Genomic DNA, 18,565 nt, shown 5'->3' on the forward strand with positions numbered 1-18,565 from the left:
GTATCATCTTCAGCCATCTGATCGTGGATTGATCGAAGTAAGAACAATGGGTGGGGACGATCGAGTGAGAGTGAAGAGAAAGTGATTAGGGATTCGTCTTGCCCTAATTTAAGGAGACGAAATATACATTAAATGTCACGTAATGGCCTAATAACCACGTGACACCCATATATAACATGTATTCACTTTGTAACCGGTTAAACAGGTAAAAAAACTATTTTTAAACGGTAATAACAACCTTAGTGGCCTAATGAGCACAAAAAAAACCTTAGTGACCTAATACGGACAAACTGTAAACCTAATTACCCTCCTAAATCATTAACCCTAAAATAAAATAAAAATAAGCGAAAATGTGGGGTGTTTGGCAAAGCTTATTTAAGCTTCTTTTTTAACTTATTACCAATTACGCACGAGCATAAGTTAAAAGAGTGTTTGGATGGATATAACTTATCGAGGTATTATATCGGAAATAAGTCAAAATCTATAAGTAACTCCCCCTAACTTATTTGCTTATAAGTTATAAGCTATAAGTTGAAAAGTGCTTCTGAAAAGTCATAAGCTTAGTCAAACACCCCTTAAGTTTTTAAAATGCTTGTAATCTTTTTGAGGAAATTACTTATTATGGTTTGGTTAAAATTGTAAGTTTGGTTCCTAATTTTCTTTTGCATTCGGATGGTCACAATGATTTGATTTTATTGCGTTTTTCGTCCTTCGTAGACATAAAAGACTATATTACCCTTATATTTTCTTTTTTTCAGTTTTTTAATTAGATTAGTTATTAATTAAAGAAAATTAATTGAGTAATTTATTAGACATCTCACCACTAACGCCACCAATCACCGAAAACCACCACTATCATCGGTCACCGGAAATTACCATTACCACCATTAACACCAACAGTCATCACCAACCACCACCATCCACCACTAAGAACTTGAAGTCATATTCGGAAAACCCCTCAGGCAAACCTCAAATGAAATCCTCCACCACACTAACTTGAGAATCTGAAATAAATTCCATAATACCCACAAGCATATCTGAAAAGGGAACAAATGAGAAAAAAGAAGAAAAATAAAGGGAAAAAATAAGATCCAGAGATAGAGAAGAGAATGTCTAATTGTCTCATCCTCCAATGACAATTGATAGTTTTCAATGGCTGTAACGATGTATGTTTCCGACGACATTTCCGACGACAGAGTCGAAGTAAAGAGAAGCACAAAAGGAAAGAGAGATGGCGGAGAAGATAGACCAATATGAAGGGTGTTTCTGGTGAAGACAACCCTAAGAAAAGTGGAAAAGAAGAGAGATCTCGATCAAGATCTTGTTTCAGGATGGCGGCTAGGCAGGAAAGAGAGATTGGGCAAATCTAGATCTTGAGTTTGGATCACCACCACCGCTCCTCCACTAGTTTTGGATCTTGAGGTTGAATCACCATGGTGATCCGGTGGGTTTTATGCTAAGGAAACGCATTTACGACGGCTGGAAGAAAGAGAGATCAATTAGATCTTACGCTTGAATGTAACATCCAAAATTTTAAGCCAAAATTTTCATTTTTAATTAACTAAAAACATTGTTTATAAAAACCCGTCTCAATAAAATCTCAAGTATCAAATTCAAATCATCATAATAATATCAAAGTGTCCCAAAATATCCGGAATCAGAAACTGCAGACGAATGTGTACAATCAAACCTTCACCTTCCTGCGATCATCAGAAGTACCTGAAACAGGTTTAATCAACAATTGTAAGCACGAAGCTTAGTGGGTTACCTAAAGTATCACATACAACACAGCACAAATAAACAGTTATGGCTTATCAACAACCCTGGAGACTACCCGAAGTCTCGGTAGGCAAACAGTACGCCTTGTAGATTATCAGCAATTCTGGAGACTATCCGAAGTCTCAGCACATACAGTAACACATATCACAGTAACAAAAAATAGACCCAGCTGGTCAACACATATATTCTACCACATAGGTAAGAATAGTGAGGAGACTCACCTTGCACAGATGAGTGATAGAACTCACACCCGAACTGCCAAAACTAGAGTCCACTTATTAATTACACCAAATAACCCTAATCAACAATTAAGGTAATTTTCATACTTAACTAATCTCAAGCCAAGTCTAATCCACAATTTGAGCAAAATACCGTTTTGCCCCTTCAAATACCAAAACCTAAGACTTGACCAAAAAGGCACACTTAGCAAAAAGTTAAAGAAAGTAAAAGGAAACACTATGACCTTATGCGCGACATACTCAACTCTACATTGGGCGTAGAGCACAACATCATAAAGAAGAGCTCCCAGTTGACTACGTTAGGCATAGACAAATTTACGTTCAATGTACTAGGCCTAAACTCAAATCCCATCTTTTAAGCTCTTAATCGTTAAGACACTTTACCTCAACCTCAAATGTGACCCTAAAAGACATTCTAATCCATAAAGTCTCTAACTTTATGTATTTGCATGGATAAACAGAGCTAAATCCCAAAACCCTAGCTTCTAACATCACCAACAACTCTATAACTCATGCATAGATGAAAGGAAAGCACCAAGCTTGCATTTTTATAACACCATGCACTCTAAAACATCTTAAAGGATAGCTCAAATGGTCTGGAGTAGTCCATACTCACAAAGACTAAGGTTTTGGGACAAAATAAACATAAACTTAAGCTTAGACAAGATGTGGCAAAGCAAGCCTCAAAGTATAAACTTTATACCTTCTTAATATTAACAATGAGGTGTAGATTCCGGATCCAAGAGCTTGAGTGCACCGCCACTTATTTAATGATCTTCCTTCACCACCAAGAACACTTAAAATCACTCAAAGCCTTCAAAACTTACTCACAAGGGCTAGGGTTTCAATATTACGATTAAGAGGAATGGAGGTTGGTCATAAAAAGGTCAAAGAGGGGAATAAGATGCTTAAATAAGGGATACAACCCTAAAAATATAGGGTTTAGAAGCAGCACGAGTACACCCAGTGTACACCTAGCGTACTCGACCTCCATCGCAATCCTTTTTAATGACTTACACCAGGTGTACAATCCACGTATGCCCAATGTAAGAGATTATTTTGCAAACAATTAACATTTTAAAGGTCGAAAATGGAAATACCTGGCAACGAGTGTTATAATTCTCCCCTACTAGAATCAGACTTCACCCTCGAAGTCAGCCGCTGCGAAAAGATTAGGGTAGTGTTAATACATCTCAGTCTTAGGCTCCCAAGTCCACTTAGAGCCTTTCTAATGGCCTCTGAACTTTGACCAAGTTCACCACCTTGTTCCTCAAGGTCTTCACCTTCCTATCCAGAATTGTCACCGGTCTCTCGATGTAATTAAGGCGACTATTGACCTGAATGTCGTCCAAAGGAACCACAGTTGTCTTATCAGCCACACACTTCCTCAACTAGGAAACTTGGAAGGTGTCATGAATCTGACTCAACTTCTCGGGAAGCTCTAACCGGTATGCCACATTGCTCACTCGGGTTACTAATCTGAAAGGGCCAATAAACCTGGGGCCCAGCATGCCCCGCTTCCTGAATCGGATAACACATTTCCAAGGTGATACCTTCAAGAGAACCAAATATCCAACCTAAAACTCCAACTTCAAGTATCTTCGATCTGCGTAACTCTTCTAGTGGCTCTGGGCCGTGAGCAACCTCTATGACCTCCTGGATAAGCTCTGTCGTGTTGAGTATTATCTCAGTGCTCCCTATGACTCTCTGTCTAACCTCTCCCCAACAGATAGGAGTCTGACACTTCTTCTCATATAGGATCTCGAAGGGAGGCATGACAATACTGGCACGATGGCTGTTGTTATATGAAAACTCAACCAAAGGAAGGTAGGAGTCCTAGCTCCCACCAAAATAAATGATGCAGGCTCTCAACATTCCTCGAGCGTCTAAATAGTCTACTCGCTATGTCGGTCTGTCTGCGGATGGTAAGAGATAATGAAATGAAATCAGGTACCCAAATCCTCATGAAAACTCTTCCAAAATTTGGAAGTAAAACGAACATCCTGGTATGACACAATGGAATTCGGCACCCCATGAAGAGCCAATACCTCTCATATATAAATGTTGGCCAGTTTATCAACATAAAAGCTTTCTGAAATATGGCTAGAAAGTGAGCACTCTTCATCAAACGATCAACTATCACCCAAATAGCATCAAAAACCTTCGCATTCTTCGGCAAATTCGTAATGAAATCCATCGTAATCTGCTCCCACTTCCACAGTGGGACCTCCACGGGCTGTAACATTCCGTGAGGGCATTGATGTTCGTCCTTGACCTTCTGATATGTGTGGAATGCACTAGTTTTAATCCTACTAACTTAGACACAAAATAAACACACGAAAGGCAATGTACCTATTGATTAGCAATATGGTTTAAGCAAGTAGGGTATCAAACATAGGGAACGATAATAATTAAATTCAATACTAATATTATCTAATTAAAACAATTAATAAAAGAGGGGGTTTCTCTAGTTTTTCAAGACTAGAAACTTAAAAAATCAATTAACACTCAAACAAAGACAATTAACAACTAAGAAGAACAAGAAAGGACAACTAGATTCAATGATAAAAGAGACTTCTATTCAGATTCGATTCACTTATTCCTATGGTTGATTTTGTGGCAAGTGCAATGGATCAATATGTCAATGGTTACCGATTCCTAATGTGATTGGGTTCATGTTCTGTCACACCCCCAAACCAAGGATGGCAGAAACGTCCGGGGAAGAGGACTTCATGTATAGTATCACAACAACGAGTATGATAGTGCTCAAAGTAAATACAACCATCATAAATATAATTGAAAAAGTTACACCAAAGTATATGTGTACATGATTCTAATCAATTACATTATGATGACAAAATGAACTACGATTTATTGTCCCATCCTCAAATGTTGTTGGTTTTCCTGTTTCACTAGTTTCCTGAGAATACAAGTAGTTTTGAAAAAGTGTCAACAATTAAGTTGGTGAGTTCATAAGAGTTTTGTTTGAGGAAGAAATCGTTTTCCTTGTAAAAGCGATTGAGTATGATTTCCAGAAAATCCAATATTTTCTTAGTTAAGTGTGGAATGAATTAATGCTCCTATGTTATGCGATAATGAACTCTAGAAGAACCCATAGATTCCTTCTATGATCACTCAACGTATATAAGTTACATATAATTTGAGTTAAATGAACCGTTGAATTCTAAAAATTCTAGACGAGATGTAGTGTTAATAGAAATATGTTCCAAAGAAAATCCAATATTTTCCTTATAAAAGTTATGTAGTCCTAAATCCCAGGACCGAAAATAAACAAGTATTTTCCATACTTAAAGATATAAAACTGATTTTAAATCGGCATAAAACCATTTTTGATTTGAGAAAAATCCTGTAAACTTTATGTGTTATGAGTTGTATTTAATCCTAAGACCGAAAGGGTACAAGTATTTTACCATACTTAAAGTAATTCATGTAAGTTTAAATCGACATAAACTCGTTTGATTTAGAAGTAAACCCCTTTTCAAGGTAAAAGTTTCCATGTAAACTTGAAAGATTGTTAACTACCTATGTGAGTCGCTATAACCATACTATGACGAGAAATAACCTGCACAACGTTTTTCAGACGTTAAGATACTATGACTCTTGTCACCCGTAGACCCGCAGGTCCCACTGTAGCTAGCAGCAAGGTGTGGGGTGTCAAACCCAATATAGATCTATACACAATTATCACACTATCCCTACAAGAGACTCTGGTTATAACTTACAGGAATTGGGATCCCGTACTCGAACGTACGGGGAGAGAATTGCCTCACAACCTAAGTTAACTAGTTTACACGTAGGATATGAAAACCCATTTGTTTTGAGAGTAAAACCTTTTTCATGTAGTAAAATCCATAAAATATGCTTATTGAAGTTTATTATATGTGTTCGAAATGAATGTGTAACATCCGGATATCCAAGTATGGGAATTTGAGTATTTTTATATTGGGGAAATGAGGAGACTCGGCGAGTTTACGCCTCAACTCGTCGAGTAGGATCGCGTTTTGGGGACCAGTTTAATGAAGGGACTCGACGAGTCGGGTATTTGGACTCGCTGAGTCGGCGCTGTCAAGGAAAACCCTAATTGTCCGGGTTTGGGACCTATTTAAAGGCCCTTATGGCCTTCAGTGGCGGCCACCTACACCCTTGAGAGACTCCTATCGAACCAGAGAGCTGAGAGAGTAAAGAAGAGCCATTTTGGAGCATTCTTGAGGTGGTTGTGCAATGGAGTAGTCATTTTCAGCAAAGGGAGGTCAAGGGGGTGTCGATTCAAAGCTTCTGAGCTTGCATCTTCACCATAGAGGTATCAAATCGTTCTCCCTTTTCTGTTTTGGGTAAGATTGGTGATTTTAGGGTTTTCTAGCTTCTTTTATGGCTTGATTTGTGGAGTATAGTGTCCCATTGAGTGTGAGGCCATAGATCTGGACCCAAAGAGGTCCAGAGAGTCCCTTCCATCCTGCTTTATGCATTCTATTTGGAGTTTTGAGCTAGGGTTGTTATGTAATGAAGGGTTTCACCCAAATGAGCTTGTAGAACCTTGCATGAGTGCCCAAGGTTCGACCTTTTCGTGGTTATTGGCTTTGAGGGAGTTAGATCTATGGTTTGGTGAAGCAGATCTGACCTCAGAAGGTCAGATGAGGGTTGTCATGGGAGCAACTCGCCGAGTCCATAGGCAGACTCGACGAGTCGAGTCGGGGTTGCCCCGCGTTTCGTTGTCGAGTAACTCGATGAGTAGAGAGGGAACTTATCGTGCCTAAGAGGTTAAAAAGAATTTGGAGAACCCGCATGGACTCGCCGAGTCTGGTCAGTGTTGACCGTTGACTTGAGTTGTCTTATGTTGACTTTGGAGTTTTGGTCAACAGAGGTAATAGAGGTCAGGGAGGGGTAAAATGGTCTTTTACCCATTACCTGACTAGAGAGGGAAAGAGTAATCGCCGGTTAATTAGAGTTGGGACTTCGAGTATTAATTAGACTCACCTGGAAATTTGGACTCAAACTGAGGAAGTAAGAAAAGTTTTCAAAGAAATAATTTTCTAAAGCGAATAAGAGTTCAAGGAGAAAGCGAGAAAGAGCAGTGTGTACAATCAGCCAGAGCCCGAACGGTGATTTCCCAAAATACCCTTACTTTTGTGTCATGAGATATTTATGATGCACTTTATGAGATATTATTGCATGCTAGAGACAGGCTAGGTATTTCATATCTTAGGACTAGAGTGGCCTGATTTGTGATGCCTTAGCCTAGGGATTGCTGTTATATGCGATGTGCTTTTGAGTATGTGATGAGTGAGAATATTTAGTTGGAATCCTTTAGGGGATTTGAGTAGAGGAGTAATCTAGGGGAGATACCTAGATAAGTACCGTGGTACTTAGAGAAAGAATAGTTAGAACCCGCGAGGGGAAGAGTTGCAGAGTTCGGTGGTACTTTCAAGGATGAGCAGAGCAAGCGGAGTTATCACCCAGAGTGAGTCATATATATTCTTCGATGCTCGAATGCTGCTTGCTTCGTGCTTTGTGGAACTCTCGATGATGGGAGTCAGCTACCAAGCGAATATGACGATATTCAGGAGGTAGATGGCTGGCATCATTAGGAGCTCTTCAGCAGCTGATGGCAGAGAAGTGTGGGAATCTAGGAAGAGCCTAGGGAGTAACCTTAGCCAGATGAGTGCGCTGGCAGAGTAGAGAATTTCGTTGGGAAGCGAGCGCGCGACGGAATTGGTGAACGAGAAGGTCGAGCAGATACTTAGGAGCTCTGGGATAGTCCGTGTGGAAAGTATGGGTAGATGTGGCAGGTAGTATGGGCCCGTACTACTGAAACCAGAGGACCCATACTTGATACAGGGAGTATTATGAAGGTTCTAATGAGCGGATGGAGGAGTGATGTTATGGTTCGAGTACCATACATCGGAGTAGATTGAGGAGTGATGTTATGGTTTGAGTACCATACATCGGAGCAGATTGAGGAGTGATGTTATGGTTCGAGTACCATACATCGGAGCAGATTGAGGAGTGATGTTATGGTTCGAGTACCATACATCGGAGCAGATTGAGGAGTGATGTTATGGTTCGAGTACCATATATCAGAGCAGGTTGAGGAGTGATGTTATGGTTCGAGTACCATACATCGAAGCGGATTGAGGAGTGATGTTATGGTTCGAGTATCATACATCGGAGCGGACTGAGAAGTGATGTTATGGTTCGAGTATCATACATCGGAGCGGATCGAGGAGTGAAGTTATGGTTCGAGTACCATAAATTGGAGCGAATGAAGGAATGATGTTATGGTTCGAGTACCATACATCGGAGCAGATGGAGGAGTGATGCTATGGTTCGGGTACCATACACCGGAGCATATTGAGAAGAGATGTCATGGGATGAGTACCATGGTTCGTAGTGAATGATGCTTGTGGTTCTCCGGTTATCCGGTCACGATTGATGAGGTAGAGATTGGACGCTATGGGGTTTTAGGCATGTGCACCATGATGAGTTCGAAGAGGCGTCCCTTGAGAGAGAGGTCGAGAGCCTATCAGAGTATTTTGGTAAGGAGCTAGACGGAGGGGATAATTTCAGTCTGAGTTGAGCAATCAGTCGATAGAGGAGATATCACCTTCTATGACCTGAGTGGTGATTTTCCATCAGAGTATCAGGTAGCATGTGTGCTGCAAGACAGTGATTTACCATGAGCAGATAGTCAGTTGGGACTGAGATAGTCGAGGACCACGTTACACCTATTTGAGTATAGTAGGGTGTATTGTAGAGGTATCAGTGGGGAGTCCAGTCGAGTTAATCAGTGCAGTGGTTTTTCTATCTATGTTGGGTATTGAATATGGGAGTGGGTCCCTGTTCTTGGGATGATCCATGTGTTGGAACGTCGGTTGATGAGTCGAGGTGGGGGAGTATGATGATTTCGTGGTCCAGTCTATGAGTCAGTTGAGTTATTTGGTATTGGATTGGTATGAGACTTGGAATGACTAGAAGCAGTCGTAACGAGAAGTTCTTGAGGATTTCATCTGAGGTTCAGAGTTATGAGATCGATTGATTTCCTTAAAGGGGATTATCGGGCGTTGCGTAACACTTTTCAGGGGCAGGTGCGTTATTGCTGGTGAAAATAGTTCGTGAGGTTGTTGAGGTGTCAGATAGTAATGGTTCGAACCCTAAGTGAGGGAGAATCGGGTGGTTTATTGAGAGAACCAGAGATTTGTGCAAGAGCGGTTAGGGGTTGGATGCAGAAACCTGCGGCTTGAATTCATGAGATCAGGGTCATTGGTGATCAAGGAAAGGTGCAGGGCGAGATAATGCATGTGGTATATGTCTGAGAGAAGGATGGGTGTCTCCATGGCGGGTGGTCAATAGTCAGGAATCTGGTGGTGGTCAGAGTCGTTTCAAGTTGAAGACTCGTAATGATGGTATGGGCAGTTGAGAACTTCTGGGTTGAAATATGGGTAGAAGATTGTCGAGTAGCCAACTCCCAGGCTGGGATGTGTATTCTTGCTTGGATTTTGAGCAGTAGTGGAAAGGGTTTCTGAGGATCATCAGTGCGTTCTGAAGGGTTAGCGCCTTCTTTGTATTCCAATTGAGTGTTTGGATGCACTGAAGTTGCGCATTGAGTGAAATAGGAAATTATTATGGGATTCAGAGGAAATGTATTGTTGTATGTGTATGGTGCTGGGAGTAAGGGAATCAGTGGTAGAGGCAGGACATTGTGATGCTCTGTTAGGGTGTTCCGTGGTTTCCGCGTATAGCGTCCCGATTTCAGAGTTATTTAGAGTCTTGGGTTTAAGATGACTAGTGATGTATCATGTATCCACGGTTCAAGTGGGAGCCCTTCGTGTATTGTAATCAAGAGGGATTATTTAAGGAAGTGGATCTCCGCAAAGGTAGGTTCTATGTTATGGCGGTTGCCGCCAAAGTCTGTAATGCATATCGGGGCAAGTGTGTGTGTAACTATCTATGATAGTCTTCGGTGCATGAGTTAGTGAACATAGTGTGGCATTGTAATGAGAATGAGAGTATAGGGTGAAGCTACTGGGAGCCGTAGTACTCACAAGTCAGAGAGAGAGAGAGAGAGTCGTGATGCTACGGGGAGCCATAGTATTCGCTAGTCAGAGGGTGTTGTGATGCTACGGGGAGCCGTAGTACTCACACATCAGAGAGAGAGAGTCGTGATGCTACGGGGAGCCGTAGTATTCGCCAGTCAGAGGGTGTTGTGATGCTACGGGGAGCCCTAGTACTCACAAGTCAGAGAGAGAGAGAGAGAGTCGTGATGCTACGGGAAGCCGTAGTATTTGCCAGTCAGAGGGTGTTGTGATGCTACGGGGAGCCGTAGTACTCACAAGTCAGAGGGAGGGAGTCGTGGTACTACGGGGAGCCGTAGTACTCATTAGTTAGTTGGCGTTGTGATACTACGGGGAGCCGTAGTACTCACTAGTCAGAGGCTGTCGTAATGTTGTGGGAAGCCATAGTACCCACTAGATGGCAAGAGAGTGTGATGATGGAGTGTTCTCCGATAAGTGCATGATGCAGAAGAGTTTTAGGCTTGAGTAGCCCTAGTGTTGAGTTTTTGGAGCCTAGTGGTTAAACCGGGGCGAGACTGGGGTCTCCGTCTCTGTCGGGAGGGTCAGCGAGGCGCGCGGGAGAATATGCGCAGCAGACGCTAGAGGTTAGAGCTGAGTCGATCTTCTATTGGATTGTATTTTTTTATGAGGAAAAAGGAATTTCGTGACTTGCGTGTCACTGGGCCGTGATAGTGGTCACGGGGAGGAAGTTAGTGAGATGTTTTGGATCATGTTATGTGTGACCTTTGGGGGTTCAGCTATGGGGCCAAAAGCTGACCTGGTGCTCGGTATCGAAGATGAATATGAGAAATGAGCTAGAGTTTACCATGGTGATTTCTGTGGACACTTCAGAGAGAGTGATCGACTCAGACGCTCGAGGATCTGTTTCGGGCATGTGTATTAGATTTCGGGGGGAAATTGTGGCCCGTATTTGCCCTTGGCAGAGTTTTCCTACAACAACAACCATCATTAGTGCATCAGTATGCCGCCTTTTGAGCTGTTGTAGGGAAGGGGTATTGGACCCCATTTGTTGGGGAGAGGTAGAGCAACGTGTGATGGGAAGTACAGAGATTGTGCTTCAGATGTCAGAGCAGATACAACAGGTCAGCCAAAGGTTGTTGACCAATCAGAGTCGCCAGAAGAGTTATGCGGACAGGCGCCGGTCTGAGCTCGAATTTTTGGTCGGTGACTTTGTACTCCTGAAGGTCTCTCCTTGGAAAGGAGTGATCCGATTCAGGAAGAGGGGCCGATATATCGGTCCTTTTCGGGTGATCGCGAGGGTAGGCAGGGTAGCCTACCGGTTGGAGCTACCTGCAGAGCTAGGTCAGATCCATGACACTTTCCATGTGTCGCAGCTGCGAAAGTGTATAGCCGAGGAGTCGGCAGTAGTGCCATTAGAGGATATTCAGGTGGATGTGGGCCTGAACTTCGTTGAGAGACCGGTGGCTATTCGGGATCGAAAGATCAAGGTTTTGAGGAACAAAGAGGTGCCTCTGGTGCAGGTCCAGTGGCAGCACCGGTAGGGGTCAGAGCGTACTTGGGAGCTAGAGCGTGAGATGCGTGAGCAGCATCCGGAATTGTTCCCAGAGTGAGACTTCGAGGGCGAAGTCTGATTCTAGTGGGGGAGAATTGTAACATCTGGATATCCAGGTATGGGAATTTGAGTATTTTTATATTGGGGAAATGAGGTGACTCGGCGAGTTGACGCCTCAACTCGTCGAGTAGGATCGCGTTTTGGGGACTAGTTTAATGAAGGGACTCGACGAGTCGGGTATTTGGACTCGCCGAGTTGGCGCTGTCAAGGAAAACCCTAATTGTCCGGGTTTGGGACCTATTTAAAGGCCCTTATGGCCTTCAGTGGCAGCCACCTACACCCTTGAGAGACTCCTATCGAACCAGAGAGCTGAGAGAGTAAAGAAGAGCCATTTTGGAGCATTCTTGAGGTGGTTGTGCAATGGAGTAGTCATTTCCAGCAAAGGGAAGTCAAGGGGGTGTCGATTCAAAGCTTCTGAGCTTGCATCTTCACCATAGAGGTATCAAATCGTTCTCCCTTTTCTGTTTTGGGTAAGATTGGTGATTTTAGGGTTTTCTAGCTTCTTTTATGGCTTAATTTGTGGAGTATAGTGTCCCATTGAGTGTGAGGCCATAGATCTGGACCCAAAGAGGTCCAGAGAGTCCTTTGCATCCTGCTTTATGCATTCTATTTGGAGTTTTGAGCTAGGGTTGTTATGTAATGAAGGGTTTCACCCAATTGAGCTTGTAGAACCTTGCATGAGTGCCCAAGGTTCGACCTTTTCGTGGTTATTGGCTTTGAGGGAGTTAGATCTATGGTTTGGTGAAGCAGATCTGACCTCAAAAGGTCAGATGAGGGTTGTCATGGGAGCAACTCGCCGAGTCCATAGGCAGACTCGACGAGTCGAGTCGGGGTTGCCCCGCGTTTCGTTGCCGAGTAACTCGATGAGTAGAGAGGGAACTCATCGTGCCTAAGAGGTTAAAAAGAATTTGGAGAACCCGCATGGACTCGCCGAGTCACTCTTGTGTACTCGCCAAGTCTGGTCAGTGTTGACCGTTGACTTGAGTTGTCTTATGTTGACTTTGGAGTTTTGGTCAACAGAGGTAATAGAGGTCAGGGAGGGAACTCACTAAGCTTTGTGCTTACAGTGTTTTGTGTTATGTGTTTCAGGTTTCTCTCAGGATCACGGGACGGCACCGGCTCGATTGTACACACCAGAGAAAGAGTCATGTTTTGAGGATCCTGGTTTATTATGCAAGTGAAAATGGAGTTCTGTTTTGTAATTCGATTATGAATGAGATTTTAAGCAAAGTGTTTTTAAGAATTAAACGATTATTTTTAAATGAAAAGTTGTTTTGAAATTTTCGGTGTTACAGAATGAGTAAACCTTATCATGAATGACTAAATTTCAGTTTATGATGATAAACTAACAAGATAATACATTCAATATTTAGAACTTATGGTTATACACTTTGCTCAACATATTACAAAGTGTTATGCAAGTTGTAAGCTGTTAACTAGTTTTTAACCTTTCAACACTGTTTTAGAAAAATCATACGAAGTCGAAAACTGAATCCGTAAATTTTGAGAGTTCATAACATGTGTTTAGTTTATTCATAATTTTTATTATGATTTTTGGAAGTCTTTAACTTGTGTTAAAATGTTCATATTCACAGACTGGAACGAATTCGTTTTTTAAATGATAGTCAGTTTTGTAAAAATCACCATAAATTGTAGAAAAATCGTATGGAGATGTGCAAGTAGTCATTTTAAAGGTATGAACCTGAACTATTTGCATATTAAACAGTTTTGGAAGATATTAAGTTTAAGATAGTCAAAATAGTCCGTGAATAAGACTCAACGTTTCTGATGAAAGCTGTTGTTTGAGTTTAGTTGTGTTCTTGGTGTTTTAACTTGTATCCCCCCCCTAAAACTTAAGAAAAATGGAAAAAGATAGGGGTATGAACTCACCTTGCTTGATTTCAGCAGATGGATGATGGAGAAAAGAAGTGTTCAACTCGAGGACACTTGGGAGATGCCTTGAAGATTTGAAGATCTAACACAATTGTGATGATGTTTATGTAAGGTATCTATGATTTGAGTAGAAGGAAGTGAAATAATCATAAGGAGGATAATACCACTTACCAAAAATGAGAGAAAACTTGATGATCAGACCTTGAATCTCGAATTTGAGGGAGGGAGAAGTGAGTGAGAAAGGTGTTTGTTCATTGGGTGGAAATGAGAGAAATGAGAGAAAGGTGAGGATAGATAAGAGTTTTCAGCCTTTGACCAAGAGTATGGCTGGTCAAATGGTGGGGAAAGTACTCTTGAATGACCAGGTATGGTGGAAGGACAATGGCTGGTCATGGAATGGGCATGGGGGTGGTTGCTTGTGTCATACACTAAGGCAAAGTCAACACTCCACCACAAGATCTTACTTAATAGATTTTATTCTTAAATAAGGATTTCCCTAAAAATATGCTGAATTTATGAATATATGGTGCCTTATATGTCAAAATATAATTTTGGGTGAAAATACCTCGTTAAAATAATTAAAAAGGGGCTTAAAACAAAGTCATGGTCGAAAACCGGGTGGAAAATGGGAAATCCGAAGTCAGGGCATGGTTCCGGTCTTAGCAGCCTTAGAACTAGAGTGGTGGTTTAGTTGGTGAATTGGATCCGAGGGGGAAGGGACTACGGTCCGAGCAGGTACCACAGACAACTCGTCAGGAGGGACCGCTACCGAAGGTCAGATGCGGTGCTCAGTTCCGGGTTCGGTTCAGCGTTGCGGGTCTTCATCAGCCTCGATCCTCAGCAGTTCTGGTCCGATCCGATGGCTGCAGTTCCTTAAGGGGCCTTCGGTCTTGATTCTTGGGGCTTCGACTCAAGGAGGGTTTGGTCCCTATAGAGAGACTTCGACCCTAAAAGGCTATTTTCCAAGGTATCATCCCGTTTCGAATGGTTTTTCACCAAGTCAAGTGTCGGGATGCCCCAAATGATTATAAACCTCAAAAGAGGTTTTGAGAGAGATTTGACATACTTGGAGAGATTTCTCAGACGGAGAGAGATTTGGGAGAGATTTCACATTCTTGGAGAGATTTCTCATACAAAGAGAGATTTGGGAGAGATTTGACATTCTTGGAGAGATTTCTCATACAGAGAGAGATTTAGGAGAGATTTGACATACTTGGAGAGATTTGGGAGAGATTTGACATTCTTGGAGAGATTTCTCATACAGAGAGAGAGAGAGAGATTTGGGAGAGATTTGACATTCTTGGAGAGATTTCTCATACAGAGAGAGATTTGGGAGGGTTAGAGTGAAAGAGATTGGGAGACTCTTCTTTTGTGATCTTTTTGAGTGTTAGGCTTTGTAACGCAAGGTTTGTAAACCTCGTTATGATTGTTATATGCCCACGAGGGTTAAGGAATAATGTTTTATTGAGTCGTTTCATCACTTGCCCTGATTAGGTTTTAGAATTTCTAAACACGTGAAAACTCTAAGTGATACTTTGTATTAAGATTGCGAGTTGTTCAATAAGAAACATAATGGAAGCCCTAATGTACAAGGGTTAGATGAGTTGACCGGTTTGACTTGTTGACTTTAGTTGACTTTGACTTGGCCAAAATTGACGGTTGTCACATGTTCACTATTACCAATCCTTTAGTAGATAAGTTAATTCAAACAGTGGCCAGTTGATTAAACTAACAAGTTTTCTAGTGTTCAGTTCGTATCAAGTAAGACTTGTAATAATAGCTAATCAAATTTGTTCAATTCAATCAGCTCATATTTGGTTGTTCATCACACATGCTCACACATTGATTTATATATTTTCTAGTTAACCCTAGTTTCATGTTCACTATTCCTAGGCATACAATCTTGTGTTCACAAAACTATATGATTCAAGCAATCAAGAAAATGCTCATGCAACTCAATAACTTACTTATTAACATAAAATATTTATCATCAATACATAAGGATCTTTAACAAGATTAACAAGATGAATAACCAAATCAATATTAATCCAACACTCAATCAAACCGTGTTCATAAGATTATCTCATCCAAACAGAAGTATAAAGCTTTTAGCTCATATATACAACAAGTAATAACCTAAAATCAAAATCTAATGATTCAAACATGGTTCAAAACAAAGATTAAGAAAAAAGAATAATTATTTGCCTTTGATCTCTTCTAAATTGCCTTTTATGTTGAATTCTCAAAATTTAGGACTCCAAGAACCCTTCTGATCTTCACTAATCGCAGCTAGCCTCCAAAAAGTGTTAGGGTTTCAGGCATAGATGTCCTCTATTTATAGATACCAAAAATCAACCCAACTCGTCGAGTTTGTAAGACCAACTCGACGAGTTTTTTCTACAATCCGCGTGTACAGCGTGTACGGCGTATACAGCAAGGCATCTTCGAATCGGGAACATTCTGACCAACTCGTCGAGTTCCTTCGTATTTCAGCCTTCTTTCTTCACTCTTCAATCTCCAAGCTTCCAATCACTCAATCATCTTCCTTTTTCACCCGAGCATGTCTTTATTGATGAAATTGAAATATTAAGCTAATTAAGTACGTTTTGTCCATAAAATGATATAAAATCAACAATAATTAATAAGATAATGAATGATTTTTAAGACTAAATAAACCCATATCAAAATACCCCACACTTGACTTTTGCTTTGCCCCCAAACAAAACCGAATTTTAGCACACTAATATCACATAAGATAATCCCAATTGAACCCAACCCTTATGCTAAGACCGTAACGCATGAATTTGTGTCTAAAATTTTCCTAAGGACCCCCTCAATTCTAAATACTTACAATCTCCATAAACACTCGCCCACTTCTTTTGAACAACACTCATTTTATGCATCCATCTGAATCCATCCCCATAAAACTTTCTTAACCTCAAATAATTTTTGGTTAAATACCCAAGCATACATATGGTAAAATAAACTAGAAAAGAAAAATACAATAAAAATAAATAACTTGAAAACTTGAATCTTCAATGATTTGCAGCTTTTCTTCATATATTTCTACTTTGCCTTTATTGCTTTGCAAATTCTCTCAAACATTTCAACACTTTCTTTTTTTTTTCTTTTTTTTACTCTAAAAACCTAAAAAAAACATATGCTCAAGAAAGGGGAGTTAACTTCATCGTTTATTGGTTAAAGGCATTAGTCTAGTGTGCAATGATCACTTGAGCTTTCTTGGATACATTTCTAGTACACGATGTTAAACATATTGCGATCCTCAAACTAATCGAGATTATGTTTTTGTCCCATGATTTCACTAGAATAAAGGGGGCCAAAAATGCATTATAACGTATATTAGCTCAACTAAACATTTAGGTCTTCATAGAATCATCAAACACAATACTAGCATGGAATCCTAATTGCTTTTACCAAAATTTTCTAAATTAACCGTAGCAATTTTTATGCAATTTTTTTTTAAAATTAACCTAGGATTCTAAATTTGACTAAATGTAATCAACCCCTACCCCACACTTAATTTATACAATGTCCCCATTGCATGCTAAAACAATTAAAGAACATAGAAGTGAAGAGATAATTGGAATAGACTCCCCTGTGATAGAAGTTGTGAGGTTGATATACTTCTTATTAAGCTCCATCTTCAGTTGAATTTAGACATGGGAACAACTCATCCATGCCTTGGGTGTCATTCATCTCGTGTTGTACAACTTCAAAATATCGAGGAAAAAGGTATCGGGAATTCTCAGAAATTGATCTTTAATAGTACAGGAAATTGCCCTTGTCAAATGTAATCAAATCACCAACTTGAAGGTAAGAGAAATAGTAATTCGTCGAGTTAAGAGTGAACTCACCGAGTTAAGTCGATAAAAGTGGTAACAGTCGGGTTTTTTGAATGGACTCGTCGAGTATCTGAATGGAACTAGACGGGTTTTCTTCAATGAGTGAATAAAATTAGCTCCTGCTTCAGGTTCGTTTCTGGGGTTTGAGGAGATTATTATAGCAATATCCCCCTCATTTTTCTTCAGTAAAAGCACATCCCTTCACCTGTTTAATTATCGGGCTCGTAATTAGACTCAATTCTCCCATTCTTCTTGTTTTAGACTCGATCTCACGTTTTATTCCTCACGCTTTATTCTTTTAAGCTATCCCTCACCCTAAATTCTGAAAAGAACAAAAACAAACACCAAATAATAAAAAGGAAAACAAAATAGAAATTCTAAATTACTAAATGTTTCAACATTAACCAAACAAATAAAAAGAAAAACACACCAAACAAATAAAAAGTGTTTTAAACAAGCCACACAAAATAAAAGATAAATGAAAGGATAGTTAATTTTCATCTTCGTCCTCTTCTCCTCCTAGTCCACTTCATCCGGCTCCGCCTTGTCTCGCATTCGATCCTCACTCCAGCTTCTCACATATGGATAGTAGGGCTCATCATCCATCCTTGGAATGTTCAAATGACTCGTCACATGGGAAAAAGTTCTATGATTATAATTCATGCTTTGCCCCAAGTCATCTTGGTATGCCCTTAGTTCAACATTATAAGGGTCCATGGGAAGTTCATCATTTATGTGGATGGCGGGAGGGTCTTCATGCATGTGTTCTTGTCTTAGCTGAACCCGCCTACCCGGTTGTTCGGGTGCCACTATGTCGTCTACTCTAGGTATACCAAAATTGCCCCCGCCATAATCTTCAACAATTCTATCCCTCCTATAAAGAAGAGGACTAAAAGCGGGTTGTGGCACCATTGCCAATTGACTCCCAATTCTCCTACCAAGGATTCCATACGACCTTGCTAATGTAGTCACAAACATTTCACCACATATCCTTGAAGTTTTTCTATCCTTAACCCCACTCTCCGCCAAGTACCTCGCTAAGCAATATGGAATGTTGAAAAATGTGTTTGGTGTAAGAATGCACCATAGAAAGAATACGTCTTGGCTTGACACTTTTTCGTCATCTTT

This window comes from Lactuca serriola, chromosome 4, assembly GCF_051521515.1.
Source record: "Lactuca serriola cultivar US96UC23 chromosome 4, Lser_US96UC23_V15, whole genome shotgun sequence".
NCBI lineage: Eukaryota > Viridiplantae > Streptophyta > Magnoliopsida > Asterales > Asteraceae > Lactuca > Lactuca serriola.